This window comes from Rutidosis leptorrhynchoides, chromosome 2, assembly GCF_046630445.1.
Source record: "Rutidosis leptorrhynchoides isolate AG116_Rl617_1_P2 chromosome 2, CSIRO_AGI_Rlap_v1, whole genome shotgun sequence".
NCBI lineage: Eukaryota > Viridiplantae > Streptophyta > Magnoliopsida > Asterales > Asteraceae > Rutidosis > Rutidosis leptorrhynchoides.
The window spans coordinates 467,505,127-467,519,673 of NC_092334.1; positions in this window are offsets into that span (position 1 = coordinate 467,505,127).

Here is a 14,547-nt window from a genome sequence, read left to right on the forward strand (position 1 = left end):
CGTTGACGGGGTCCGCTGACTTCATCCGGTGTTGAGTGATATATCGGTTGTTTTATACACCGATGGTGGGGTCATAAGGACCGTGTGGTGTGATCTATCGGTTGTTTTATTCACCGATGGTGGGATCGTGAGGACCATGTTGTGTGATTAGTAGGGCGATAGCCGTGTTTCGCTCACATGTTGTTACGGGTGTGACAATAGTCAATTTTATGCACCTTAGGTTTAGCGTTGCCATAGTCGTTTTGGGCGTTTTTGTTTTTAGTCGTTGCTTATGATGTTAGGATAGTGGCGTATTGGTTGTATTGCGCACTACAAAGGATGTTTAGTGGTAAGTGTAATCCGTAAGGATTCATGTGGTTCGATCTTCAACGTTCGGATCCTTGACTTTAGGTTGAGGCTTGGTCACTTATAGCGTTGTCCTTGGTAAAGGTATGCTAAGGAATTGATATCTCGGTACGAGATTGGTTGAGTTTTTCCTGATATGGGGAAAAGAGCAGGTTTTAGTGCTCGGATAGTGGTTTTGATAAATCGCGGGTGACGATTTTAGTTGTTAAAGGTGATTCATTGGGAAGAATTATCTAGGAAAGTTCGGATTGGAACTTAGGATTGAGGGCCGTTGAGTAGTTCCGGATTGGTTAAGTGGAGAAGATCACGAGGACGTGATCGAGTTTAAGTGGGGGAGAGTTGTAAGACCCAAATATTTATTGTACATAATGTATTTATGGTGTACGATGCGTGTATGAAGTGTACGTGTTGCTTGCTCGAACGCCGAAGGAAACTGGACGTTGTCTGAAGTGACAAGGTGTGTACGTATCTTTTCAATCCCAAATAAAGTTTGTGTCGATGTTTCAAAGCCTTACCATTGGAAAGGAAATCTTATTATTCCAACGATATTTGATTCATCGAAAACGGAGCTACGGTCAAAAAGTTATGGCCAAAACAAGTTTCTGAAAACTGACCTGTAGGTTGGAGCGGCGCTCCACCGCGCCGAACCCGTCTGATGTAATTTTCAGCCTTTTTTAAAGGTTTAAATGAAGGGTACTTTGGTCTTTTCATTTAGGGTCGGTTTGGGGTCATCAAAACTGATCCATTGATCATTTTGGACCACATTTCACTCATCAAACACTCTCATCAAACCCTAGAGTGAGAAACCCATTTTAAGTGAGAGAAAGCTCCATTTGGAGAAGAAGAAGTTTAATTCGGGTCATGTCTCAAGTATTAAAGTTGTTCATCTCGTCAACGGCATCATTTTGGTGGTATTGGTAAGTTCAAACTCCGAATTACATTTGTTAGATTTGATATTCAAGTTAGGGTTTGAGTTTGATTTGTTGTGAAACCCTCTTAGATGATGAAATGGGTTTATGGTGACTAGTTATTCTTGTCACTTGGCGGGTTTTGGGTTGGTTGATGATTTGGCCTTGATTAGGCTTTAATCTTGAGTTTAATCACTAGGTTTAGTGATTATGGAAGTGTTGGAACCATTTTAGGTGAATTTGGGTTGACTAATTTTGACTAGAGTCAAAATTAGGGTTTGGTGATGATTATGACCCAATTGTCGATTTAATAAGGTTTATAAACTTAAAATGGATTAAGTTGAAGTATAAAACCAAGTTAAATATGTTTTGGTGTCAAAACTCGCTAATGGCGCGATGTTGACTCCTTTGGGTCAAAATTAGGGTTTAAGTGTCATTATGGGCAAGATAGGTGTTTAACACCTATGATTGGGTTTAATTGGCGTATTAGGACCATTCTCACTTGTGTTAGTGATAATTGGTTAGTTTGGGCACGGTTGTGCTTGGAAGTGCATTTGGGTCGAAATTGCACTAAGTGTTGTTTTGGGTTGGTTTGTAAATCCACTCTAAGTGTGTTGATGTATTTGTGAAAATGGAATAAGTACTTTCCATTAACGAGTTGCGGATTATTCGGTGGCATTCTTCAAGGCGACAAGGTGAGTGTTAATATCCTATATGCATATGTATGTGTAGGATGGGTGCGGGTCGGGTGAAGTGGTTCTCGGTTATAGAGCTCACTTCACATATAGGTGGATTTGATGGACTTATGTATAGGTCCAATTGGCACGGTTGTGCGTTTTGGTTGACCACCTTTGGCGAGGTGCACACTTTGTGTGTACTTTATCACATGGGCATGTGATGTGGATTATATAACCCCAATGGCGAAGGGTTAATATTGTGAGTGGAGTAATTATACATGTATGTATATGGTATATTTATTTGTAAGCTATGGTGTGACCCACGGAGCCGGGAATGCCATAGTGTGTGTGTGAATGTGCTATGATGTGAACCACGGTGCCGGTAGCATCATAGTGCATGTTTGAGATGTGAACCATGGAGCCGGTAACATCGGAGTGTGAACCACGGAGCCGGTAGCACTATAAAATGAGGTGTGAACCACGGAGCCGGTAGCACCAAAGTGTGAACCACGGAGCCGGTAGCACTATAAAAGAGTATGACTCAAATGCGTAGTGACGTGAACCACGGAGCCGGTAGCGTCATAGCATTGCGTATGGTGTGAACCACGGAGCCGGTAGCACCATGACGCGTTTATGGTTAACCATATAGTTGTTTATGTATATGTTGTGATGTATCGTATTATGTTGTTGGATATTGGTAGCATGTTAAATATTGAATACGTATAATGTTGTATTATCGTGATGTAGCTAACCCTCTGGGTGTAGCTTATTGGCATTGTTCACATCGTTGCTGGTGAACTTATATTTTGTTGATATATCTTTAGCTCGTTGCTTAGTGATCTTACGGTATGCTTAGACTAGCTTGCCTTTATGCTTGGATGCTCCGGTATGCAGTATTTGGTTTTGTGTGGCGTGTCCATTTTATGCATACATATGTATGTAGTATATTCTCACTCACTAAGCGTTAGCTTACCCTCTCGTTGTTTACCTTTTTATAGATTTGCATGGATTCGGTGGCTCGGGTAAGCGTGGGACTAGTGAACTCGCGTAGTTGCTTTAGATGGCTTGCTTTTGGATTGATTAGGATTGGGTAGCGTATCCCCAATCGCCATGCTCGGCTTTATTTTGTGTTAAAAGTCGTGTGGTCGAAAACTTGAAATTGGCACTTAAAGGGTAATTTGGGCATATGTGGGCCCGGTGTCGTAAAACCCTTTTTATTAATGGAACGTGTTAGTTTTATCTATTACAATATGTTGTGAAAACCGTTTAGTCTAAATGTGTCGGGAAGTGGTCAAACATTTTCGCATTTGGGACTTTTTGGGACAGCAGCCTGTCCAGGCCCTTTTGCGAGCCGCGCGGGGTCATGGCGCGCCGCGCCATGTGCTGCACAAAGAAATTTTTTTTTTATTCCGCGTAATTGGTTGGTTAACGGGTTGGGTTGTTACACCCATCTTTCAACAACTTTTATGCTTTAAACTATGGGATGAGAAACATATACATATCATACTTTTACACTTGAACACAAGTACGAAAACGAACATTCCACGTACGGGTTTGAACAAAAAGCCTCAATTCAATTATCATTAGTTACACTTGTAGGGTGTAAACGTGAACTTATATTATGTGATCACATGGGCTTGACGAGCCTCATTCGGACGGTTCGCTACCGTTAGCGGATGAAATATATTTTCGGGTCTAGTGTATGTTCTAACACTACGCAAAGGGTGCAAAACAGTTAAGTTTGATAATTGGGTACCCGCGAAACAAATAACAACTTTGGAATGCAAATGATTTTGATAATCATATTATACTAAATCTTGTGGTTCAAATGCAACGTTTACTAAAACACCTATGATTTCACCAACGTTTTCGTTGACAGTTTTCTATATGTTTTCTCAGGTCCTTGAACGCTACTTGATACATGCTTCCGCACTCTTTTTGATACTTGCTTGGATGTCGAGTATACATGCATAGTTGGAGCGTCTTTTGACTACTTTAAATTGTGTCGCATAGGTTTCATTCATACGTTAAACTTTGTAATGTAACTAGTCTTTTGAACTACGTTTGTAAACTTGAAACATCCTTTTACTTATGAAATGAATGCGACATATTTTGGTCAAACGTCATGTTAAAGACTTATGACCACGTAACGAGACCTAAGTAGTCGGCGCCGTCAAACATGATTTGGTCGGGTCGCTACAATATATAGCTATATGAAAGAATCACATGAAAACATATATATATATATATATATATATATATATATATATATATATATATATATATATATATATATATATATATATATATATATATATATATATATATATATATAATACATAATGGATTAAAATTTAACATAAATATTAATGAGGACTTAATTAATAATTATTATTTATAATGCTCAATAACTTTTAAAACCAAAATGTTAGTTATATAGGAATCGTATATATATTAAAAGTACAAATAATATTATCATTAGTATTATATGTATTACTAAAAATATAAACTTTACCATTTTAGTATTAACATCATTATTAGGAGTATGATTAATATTATTATTATTATGAAAAATAATACGATTTATTTTCATAAATATTAGTATATTATCATTTTATAAGTATTGGAGTTATTATCATTAACATAAGTATTAATAATAAGATTATTATTATTAGTATTATCAACATTAAAAATTATTATAGTTATAATCAAATACAACTTTTATTCACTATTATTACTATTATATATTATAATGTATATAAAAATATACTTAAAAGTAATATTACATATAAGTATGAATTAATTATATTAATAATCTTTATATAAATGCCCATATAGAACAAATTAGGTATATTTCAAAACCATACAAATAAAAAAATCATTTTTAAATATATATACAAATCAAATAACTACTATAATATATAAACTTGTTCGATTACGATTATATATTTTAATATATATATATATATATATATATATATATATATATATACAAATATATATATATATATATATATATATATATATATATATATATATATACAAATGATATAGGTTCGTGAATCCAAGGCCAACCCTGCTTTGTTCAATTGTTCAATATAGTCATATGTATTTTTACTACAAAATACATTAGGTGAGTTTCATTTGCCTTTTTACCCTTTATATTTTTGGGCTGAGAATACATGCGCTGTTTTTATAACTGTTTTACGAAATAGACACGAGTAAATGAAACTACATTCTATGGCTGGATTATTAAACCGAATATGCCCCTTTTTAGTCTGGTAATCTAAGAATTAGGGAACAGATACCCTAATTGACGCGAATCCTAAAGATAGATCTATTGGGCCCAACAAGCCCCATCCAAAGTACCGGATGCTTTAGTACTTCGAAATTTATATCATGTCCGAAGGAGGATCCCGGAATGATGGGGATATTCTTATGTGCATATTGTGAATGTTGGTTACCAGGTGTTCATCATATGAATGATTCTTGTCTCTATGTATGAGACGTATATTTATGAGAAATGGAAATGAAATTCTTGTGGTCTAGTAAAATGATGGAAATGATTATTTATGTAAACTAATGAACTCACCAACCTTTTGGTTGACACTTGAAAGCATGTTTATTCTCAGGTACGAAAGAAATCTTCCGGTGTAATTGCTCATTTTAAAGATATTACTTGGAGTCATTCATGACATATTTCAAAAGACGTTGCATTCGAGTCGTTGAGATCATCAAGATTATTATTAAATCAATTATAGTTAGATATATTATAAAAATGGTATGCATGCCGTCAAATTTCGTTGAAATGAAAGATTCTCTTTTCAAAAACGAATGCAATGTTTGTAAAATGTATCATATAGAGGTCAAGTACCTCGCGATGTAATCAACTGTTGTGAATCGTTTATAATCGATATGGACTTCGTCCGGATGGATTAGGACGGGTCTCTACACGGCATTTCTTCGAATTTGCTCGATTTAAAGGAGCATCATCCTCATCTTCAAGCTCATTTTCACACAAACTATTTTCGAGCGTCTGATCAGCCAATTTTTCAGATCTAAATTGCAGATCATTAAATCTGGTATAACGCAGAGCGGCGAGCGGAGTAATCACTAAAAAAAAAATAAGAATACAGTAATTATTATTTATTATACAGATACTAACAATAGATAATCAAATCCTAATCAAATTATACCTTTATTTTTCACCATAATAATGGCACAACCGCGTGTTTCTGCATCCCATTCAGCATTAAGGGAGCATAGAGAGAGCATATGTTCTGGATAATGACGGTTTAGAATTTTCTCTTTTTTAATCACATTTAATACTTTTCGTTCTTCAGATGTTAACCTTGGATGAATAACTTTGGGAGGATCAAGCGACGTACGCCAATAGCTATCTTGCAGGCACTCATTGGGGATAACTTCGCTATTAATAAAGAAGAATGTACTCTGTCAATTCTCATTTGTCTCACCAGAATTAAGCAAAAACCCATCCAGAGTAAGACAAAACCATCCTTTATCATAACGTTTTATGGTTGCAAGATTAGAAAAAAGACGAACAGAATGGGTAATATCTCGAGCCATACAATACATCTCGAACAATATGATCTTACAAATGGACATAGGCTCAAATTGTCCAACGCTAACACCATAAAAACAGCAAACGTCCAGGTAAAATTTTGTAAAAGGAATACGAAGGTGAGAAAAGTACAAAGCACGGCCGTAAATAGCAACCTTTCCAAGAGGAGGGTGACAGGCACGATCATGTGGGCCTGGAACAACAGCATCGGCACCAAAAAATTTGGGAAAAGCAACTCTGACACGGTCGAGGTAAATTGAAGAAATTCTGCTTGGAACATCTTCAACATTATAAATAGCCATTGATTGGGAAGTTAAGAAGGGAAATTTATGACAGAAGTTTAAGGTAGATGAAGGAAATAAATTCATATTGAAGTAAATATGACACAGTAAAAATTGGATTTTAAATAGCAAACAGAAGATGAACAGTTGACGGTTAATCGCATGGTTGATGTGCTCCCACGTGTCGGACGTACAAAAATGCGGGAGAAGTAAATTTAATTGAAAATGAAATTCAAATTTCAAAAAGGTGCTTCCTGCAGGTCATGATCAAAAAAGTAACTGACATAGCAGAAAAAAGTTCGGCTACAGCAGATTCTTGTTCCCGAGGAAAAGGCATTACTTATTTTTTAGTTTAATGACTTTATTTTTTACAAAAATAAAGACATTAAACTGGGGGGACTTAATGGTGTATCCTAGGAGATACACGCATAAAAATATCATTTTTATACAGAAAATTCGATCAAAGAGCACAAGAGATAGCTAAATTTGTTGATTTTCAGAATTTACCGCCCAGCGTCAAGCGTAAGCCCTGCAGGCAGCTTCTATGCATAAGCCCTTTAACTCAGCGCGTGAACGGCACGTAGCCACGTCAGCGCACGCCACCGACATTCCGGATACTTCACGTAACAGAACCATTCAGTGATTGACACGTGTATCTCGTGAATTTCGGACATTCTACGCCTATAAATAGACCCCCTGGGTCACCACATTGGACATCATTCTGATCTGAACTTCAGTCATAGAGAAGTACACTTTCTCTCTCACACAGTTTTTTCTCACTCTAAAATAACATTAGCCGCTTAGCAGCAGTGCGCTAGACGGATCATTACAGATTGATCCACAGATTGATTGAGGCCACCCCACAGATCTTACATCTGTGTTCCGGGTCTGCAGAGATTATTTCTCGAGGGCAAACAACAATCAACAGTATACGCCACACGCTAAGCAGCTAGTTTTCTGTACTAGTACTTTACAGCCGCTATACGGAAAATCGTACTAACAATGTACAAATAATTTTAGGGTGGAAAAATTAGATATAAGAAAGCAGAAGGTATATGGTATTTAAAAATCGTCCTCAAATCTTCATTAGATTTTGACTTGGGGCATTGTTTGTAGTCATTTTATTTTATATATACTAATTGTGGTGTGGTGCCATTCTTGGTCGTTGCCTCAGGGCCAAAACAGCAAACGTCCCAACCCCCTTTCACACTTGATTTTTCCTTCTTTCCTGCTCAACTATAAACAGCTTACATAAAATACCCCAACCTATAAGGGTAAACTGTCAATAGTCTAAACTGAAATAAAAACTCCACCCAAACACTTCGACAGCCAGTATATTCCTCCTCGCTCCGAGTTAAATTTCATCGAACACACCGTTAAACTCGAAATATTTTTGTGACCAAACGAAACTAATTACATTTTAAACGGACACTTTTTAAAAAAAAGTTAAACATAACGACAACCCGTATCTTTCCGCTCAGCGCGAGTTAAATTTTTTCGACAGCAGCGTCTTACTCGAAATAATTTTATGAACAAAACGATAAAAAGTACGTTCGAAACGGACACTTCTTAAAAAATGCTAAACACAACGACAGCCCGTATCTTCCCGCTCGCCGCGAGTTAAATTTTTCGCCGGCACCGTTAAACTCAAAATATTTTTGTCAATAAAACGAAAGAGAAAAGGCTACTCAAGGGCCATATACTTTTTTTTTGTCCCGATGTACTCCATATACCAAAAAAAAATACTATTATAGGCCATAAACTTTGAAAAAGTGTATTGATGTAAACAAAAGGTAACCTGTTACCGGCTAAGCATGTCACCTTTTGTTTACATCGATACACTTTTTGAAAATATGTGACCTACATCGATACACTTTTTGAAAGTATGTGAACTACATTAGTACTTTTTTTTTGTATAAAGCTTACATTGGAACAAAAGAAAAATTATACTTTTTTGAAGATCAACCTGCAAAATCGATCAACCTTATTTATCAGGTCAACGGTTTACATTAACACATTTTTTTAAAGTTGATGACCTATAATAGTATTTTTTTAGGTATATTGTGACGATCGCTCCAAATCCATATGGACAATACGTCATTCATTGATTTCATTGCGAGGTATTTGACCTCTATATGATACGTTTTGTAAACATTGCATTCTTTTGAAAAGGCACACCATAAATGAATATTTAAATCAAAGGTTTTCAACATCTGATGATTTCTACATATAGACAATCACTGTAAATAATAGTTTACAATAGTACTTCCGTTGACAGTACAGTCAAAATAAGATACATGGTGATGATTTGGTGAATGCAACGTTTCCTTGAAAAATATGCCATCTATAACTCCATGCACATAGCTTGTCTAACATATAAGCAAACAGCGGAAGACTTCTAGGAAACCTGAGAATAAACATGCTTCAAGTGTCAACACAAAGGTTGGTGAGTTCATAGTTTTAATATTACACATAATCCGTATATCAATGTGGATTACAAAAGTTCAGTTGTTTTATTCAAAACGTTTATCAATATGTTTTAAATAAAAGGTGGACCACAAGATTTCAGTTGTTTCATCCGAAACGTTTATCAATCGGTTCTACAAAGTTGAGCACCCTGGTAACTAAACTTTAATGTTTATATAATTTGTACCCTTTGTATAATCATCTTAATAATACACGCAAACCAACGTGTACGCTTCTCAAATAGCATGCGTCCGTTAAAAGGCTAGTGCTCTAGCTCGGACGGGGATATCAAGCCCTATGGATCCATATACTACTACTCGCGCCCATCAGTTCTTATAACTGGCAGTTAACAGTTACCAAAGTTAAGGGATTTTCGGTTCAAACTCAGTGTAGAATTTAGTATGTACTTGTATCCATTGCGTTTAAAATAAAGTGCATATATTCTCAGCCCAAAAATATATTGAGTAAAAGGGATCATATGAAACTCACACATATAAATCTAGTATTTTTAGTATTTATAAACAGTCGCATGTATTCTCAGCCCAAAAATATATTGAGTAAAAGGGATCATATGAAACTCACGCATATAAATATTGTAAATCAGTTAATAAAGCATTTGCATGTATTCTCAGCCCAAAAATATAGATTGCAAAAGCAATTAAAAAGGAAGCAAATGAAACTCACACATATAAATATTGTATATCGGTTAATAAAACATTTGCATGTATTCTCAGCCCAAAAATGTAGAGAGTAAAAGGGATCTTATGAAACTCACAGTTTAATATTGATATACAATATTGCAGGAAAGCACGTAGACGCATCGGAGATGATAAACACGAGGTTTGATTCACAAAAATACCCCCGAACATTACCCATAATTTCCTTGGCAATAACCCATATTTTCCTTAGCTCTAGCTCGCTCGAAAACTCGTTTTGAAAATTACTTGGACAGCACTCCGTCGTAATATTTTTTGTACATTATTATTTTTGTATCGCAAAAATAATAACACTAATAATAATAAAAAATAATAAGATTAATAATAATCTTATTAATAATAATAATAATAATAATAATAATAATAATAATAATAATAAATAAATAATATTACGGAGTATATATATATTTGTGTATGTGTGTGATTTAAATCGAGCGAAAACACTGAAATTTATAGATGTGGCCTGAAATCTGGAGTCATGCGACTCGCATGGAAATGACCTTCTGGCCATGCGACTCGCATGAGGACCAGGGACAGCTCACATATGCTTTGTAATTTAGCTCGTCGACATAATTAAATATTAATATAATATATATAATTTAAATAATTAATTATATATTATATTAAATTCACGTGCATAGTTGACTTGTAATTTTTGTTCCGATAAGTCGTACGTCATCACTCGACTTATGTCCCGGTTCTGGTTTTTCGAATGTCCTTTCGTACGCTGAGAAAACTTGCATTTTACGTTTCGTGACACGTACCTTTGTCAAGATATAGCCTTAAGTTATCCATAAACTATACCACTCATAGTATATCTTAAACTTTCGAGTATTTTGGTCATTTACTTCTATAAATCATCGTCTCGTTATTTGTTAAAAATACATTTTAAAATAGTGTTTTACTGTAGCAAAGTTACTGTAGCAAAGTCAAATTTTACTGCTCATATTCTCTGAAGGTGGAACAATGGGCGGGTCTTAAAACTTGTCCACAGCATTATATGTTATGGGTCAAAACTCACCACGGCGTCTTGTGCAAGATAGGCCATCGAACAAAGCACAGAATTTTGAGAGGGCCGAAATTTTAAAAAACCCTGTATATATACTTGTTATGTTATCACTAGAAGTAGGTCAAAGAGAACTTGCAACAAATTTTTTTTGGAAACAATTGATAACTTATTTTGCTATTTATAGTGATAACTTTTTAGTAGTATTATCCTTGTACTGAAAAATTAAACATTTCTAAAGGGCCCATTTTTATATCTCGAACGTGGACTTATAAATCAATGGGACGGCCCTGCTTGAAATTGTCAATTAGAGATGTTTATTTTTCTGAAGAAAGCATCAATCATAATGAAAACCTCCACTTAAATCAATTGCAATCTAATATATTTCTAAATATTGTTGGAAAATTAGTTAAAAACAAGTGTGTTTTTCACCAACTTTGGACACTAATTAATATATGATAAATTTATATATATTAATAATCATTTAGTGGGTTTTGTAGTCCTTGACGGGGGCTTTACAACGACCTAAAGTGTGTCAAAAAAGGATTAAAGGTGAATGAGATACCGAGTCTCAAAGTTGCTAGTTTTGTGCAAAATTAACTTGAAGAATAAGTCAAGTGTTTTTGTCCCACATCGGTTGTAGGAGCAAACCTAAGGCTATAGTCTTCACTATAAATAAAGGTTTTAGGCTTGTAGAAATACACACCAATAACTAGAGAGCACAAACACAATTAGTTTTTCTTTTTCAGCCGCAACAAGGTCTCCCCGTTCCGGTTACCTTTCAGGCAAGTGTTCAAGTCCGGCAGTACGCTGCTTCGAGCCGGTGTACCCTGGGAACAGACGTCGAATCTGTTTAAGGGAATTGTGTCAAACACAAGCCCGGTTCAACCCTTCAATTCTGTTAGATCGTCAAATCGGTTAGATCGTTCTATCTTTTTCGTTCTTATTATGATTATTTATTATACATATTGTCTATCTGATTATTACGTTTATGATAATATGTATAATAGTTTCAGTTTCGTATATATTTTACGTACAAACTTAAACAGATTCGTATACGAAATTGATAATTTGGGTTATTAATATTGTTGGTGATAAACTGTTTTGATATGCCACGATTGTTATATCTGACTTTACGGTTATGTTCATCACTAGTTTTGTGAGTACATGTTTATATGATTGGGTTTAATTATTTTCATGGCTGTATAACATGGGAGTAGATAACGTAACACCTATTTAATTAATTAGTCTGTGGATGAATGCATATATTGCGATGAGATTTGGACTATTATGACTTGTTCACATCTATTTTAATCGGATATATTATTATATACGGAGTATATATTTTCAAGGTACTGTTTTGTAAATAGATTATTAAACGATCTTTAGTTTCTTGCTTTGGATACTACTATTTTAATTCGGACCATAAGTGAATCTTTATAAAACGATTTGATAAAACCGTATCTTGATTTGCGATGGTATAATTGTTTCGGTACAAAGTATTTGTAATACGTAATAGGTGTTGGGAAATTACGGTCTCACTAATTCCCACCACCCAGCCCAACAATAATAGTAAAGAAATAAGAACAATACACAAGACAAGATTTAACGTGGAAACTCCAAAACAGGAGAAAAACCACCGGCCCCCAAAGAGAGAAAATACACTATATCACAAATTGTTACAATGATATAGACGACTCTCTTAAGCCAACTACACTCTCCAAAATATTTAACTAATACAACTCTCAAACAAGGGTAAGAAAGAAAGAAATAATCAAATACTTAAAGTGTATTGATTGGTGCAATTTGGAATGAAGACTTAGCCCCTCTTATATAACCAAGTCACTCACCCCTCACATCTTCCTCCCAACAATGTGGGATAAACATATCTTCTACTAGCCAAAATAAACCAACAAATCTCCACCTTTTGGATAGAAGAAGATAACCATGCTTCCACATTGCTAGGATAACCGATGTAGACGCTTCCTCGACGACAACTTCAAGATCCTCATCTTTATGCCGTTGACATTATCTCCCAAGAGACAAAACTTGCATCTTCATCGAACATTGTCTAAACCGACAATCATTGTCATCACAGACAATCATAACTCTTAACAAGAATTATCATACTCCACCATTAAGAGTATAGCACTTAGAATATCACATTCCAAGCATTTCACCTCGGCACATGTTGTTGAACAACCAGCTGAAACTTTATGGTGCAACTCCCCTGTTTGGCTTTTCCGAAAGTCCCATCAGCTACAACATCAGTTTCCACCACACAACCTGCATAAATGCCAAACCAATGCCCATGTGTAATTGTGGAACCGCTAACGAACATCCCTTTCCACGGTGGCGCGGACACACCATGAGGATGACGTGACTTCAGAGGAATTCGTCACTCTCCGTAACAACGGAGACAATGTTAGCGTCTTTGGAGCCATTTGCCGGATTAGCTCCACCTGGACAATTAACCCTTACATGCCCAGTCTTCCCGCACTTCCAGCATGTCAGATTCTTTCTAGAGTTTCTCTTCTGCCTATCCGAACACAACACTATCGTATCTCCTGATGACGAGACCCCGTTACCTTCCAGTCTTTTCTCCTCGGATAGGAGCTTGCTAGTAACGTCTTCAAACTTCAGAGTTTTCTTCCCATACATCAAAATAGGTTTCATGTGTTCATAAGACGATGATAAAGATAATATCAACCTCAAAGCTTTATCTTCATCATCCGTTTTAACTCCAATAGCCTCCAGTTCTGAAACAATACCGTTAAGAATACTTAGATGATCTGAAATCTTTGAACCCCCATCCATACGCTGTGACGATCGCTCCAAATCCATATGGACGAACACGTCATTCATTGATTTCATTGCGAGGTATTTGACCTCTATGTGATACATTTTGTAACATTGTATTCGTTTGAAAAGGTATTTCATAAATGAATATATAAATTCCAGGTTTTTAACATCTGATGATTCCTACGTATAGACAATCACCATTTAAATGGTTTACAATAATACATCTGTTGACAATACAGTCAAAATAAGATACATGGTAATGGTTTGGTGAATGCAAGTTTCTTGTATATAGCATGTATGACTCCAAGCACATATCTTGTATCACGTATAAGCAAACAGCGGAAGACTTCTAGAAACCTGAGAATAAACATGCTTCAAGTGTCAACACAAAGGTTGGTGAGTTCATAGTTTTAATATTACACATAATCCGTATATCAATGTGGATTACAAAAGTTCAGTTGTTTTATTCAAAACGTTTATCAATAGGTTTTACATAAAAGGTGGATCACAAGATTTCAGTTGTTTCATTCGAAACGTTTATCAATCGGTTCTACAAAATTGAGCACCCTGGTAACTAAACTTTAATGTTTATATAATTTGTACCCTTTGTATAATCATCTTAATAATACACGCAAACCAACGTGTACGCTTCTCAAATAGCATACGTCCGTTAAAAGGCTAGTGCTCTAGCTCGGACGGGGATGTCAAGCCCTATGGATCCATATACTACTACTCGCGCCCACCAGTTCTTATAACTGGCAGTT